This window comes from Mustela erminea, chromosome 4 (assembly GCF_009829155.1).
Source record: "Mustela erminea isolate mMusErm1 chromosome 4, mMusErm1.Pri, whole genome shotgun sequence".
NCBI classification, from domain to species: Eukaryota; Metazoa; Chordata; class Mammalia; order Carnivora; family Mustelidae; genus Mustela; species Mustela erminea.
Window position 1 is genome coordinate 8,734,376 of NC_045617.1, and position 1,930 is coordinate 8,736,305.

The following is a 1,930-nucleotide window of genomic DNA, read 5'->3' on the forward strand; positions in this document are numbered from 1 at the left end:
TGTTACCAACTCAGATTTGTAAAATTAACTTCTCAAACCACTCAGCGTAGATTCAAACCTCAAACCTCAAACCCACACAGGTGGCAATGTATCATCACAAATTCCTGAAAGCTACTTTTCTACCCCACTCAGAGCATGGGCAACGACAAATGTCCTTGTGATTTCTCTTTGTTAAAAGTCAGATTTTTTTTTTCCAGTCCATTCTTTCCTAGAGGCCATAGCCCTGTGGGAGTCTTAGAACCCTCCCTTTCATCTCCCTAACATGCATGGGTCCCCCAAGGCATTGTCTACCAGGCCCACTGGACCATCGAAGCATCTGGCTGACCAAACTAAGTATCCCCAGCATTCGCTTACACCTCCAGCTTCCAGCTCCCTTTCCATTTGTGACTCCTGGGAGTCCCCTTGGCCTTCTTTGGAGCTCAAATGACACTGAAAAGGATGTTTGTTACATTTAACCTAGCATTTCTAGGTATTTTGTATTTGGGTTGTTTTCACTTTGTTGTTGTTGTTCTTGTTTGTTCTGATGGTGGAATTAGCAGAGGGTCCAGTCTAGTTAACAACAAATGTGTCTTGGGAGCTGGGCACAGGGCACTATTTTTACTGGTGAAGTTCTAGTAGACCCCGCATAGCTCAAGGGCCAAGAGCCCTGGGTGGTTGCCCAGTATGTAGACTGAAGCTGTTTGCGGCAAAAGCAGCAGCTCTCCTGAGGCAGCAGCGTGGGGTAGTGTTTTCAGAGTCATTCCTGGAAGCCCAGCACAGGTCCTGCTCCTCCACCTCTCCCAGTGATTTTATAAGAAGCGAATTCCCTTTGTCATAGCTTTTTCTCCTTAAAATAGAAAGAGTGGCTTCTGTTATCTACAGCTGAGCCCTGCCTGACACAGGCATCAAGAGTCTCAAGACAGAAGAAGTGATTAATAAATATGAAAGGGGTTTGGCCATATTTGTAATTCAAGAAATGCAAATTAAAATGATACATGTTTAATTTTTTAAGTTATTTTTTCAAAAAGATACATTTTGCCTATAACATTGGGAGGTATTCAAAATATGATGTTCGGTTATGGTAAAGATTTGAGGGACCAGAGGCACTGTCATTCCCTGCTGCTAAAAGAAAATTAGTACAGCCTCTCTGGATAACAAAGCTTGTAAAGTGTATATGACCTTTGACCTACTGATTCTACTTCTTATAGTTTATCCTAAATGAATAATCATGTGCACAAAGATTTCATTGCAAGACTGTTCAATGAAGTATTGTCTGTAATTTTTTTTTTAAAGGAAATTATCTCATGTTGAACAATTGAGGGCTGGTCCAATAAATACAGCACATACATAATAGAGAACATTATCCAAACTTTGAAAAATCTGTAGTACAAGAAAGCTAAAGAAAAGGGTAACTGTTGCCAAAATATTAAATGGAAAGACCAGTGACAAGCAGTGTGTGTAAGACGACTCCATTTTTGGTAAAATAAGCTGATGAAACAATATTTTCAATTAGCAATAATCGCGCCTCAGATAAACCTCATTGGCTACGATACTGCCACTGCGCAAAGCTTTTCAAAATATTAGCAGAACAATAAGCATCTCACAGACATTATTTTGAGCAAAAGAAGGCAGATATAAAATACCACCTGTTAAAAGAAGTCAAAATCGTGTTCGCAGTTATGTGTTTGGGGTGAAGAGGATTCTGGGAAAATGGATCTTCACTGGGAAGGAGCATAGGAAAACTTCAGGGTGCTGGAAACAGTTTGTTTCTTGAGTTCAAATATAGTCATATAGATAACCCACAAATGTAGAACTTTATTGAGCTACGCGCTTAGGATGAGTATTCCTCATGCCGCTTATTGTCTGTGTGTTAAAACTATGACAAAGCAAATCTTTCTGCCGTGTGTCCTGTTTCCAGCCCCCAAGCACTGCTACCCTCCTCCCGGAGCAG

At 40.7% G+C, this 1,930-nt stretch overlaps 1 pseudogene; it reads right to left on the bottom strand.

Annotated features, from left to right (window-relative positions):
- Nucleotides 1-1,373: 1,373 nt before the first annotated feature.
- Nucleotides 1,374-1,549, bottom strand: LOC116589499 (annotated as a pseudogene).
- Nucleotides 1,550-1,930: the final 381 nt, after the last annotated feature.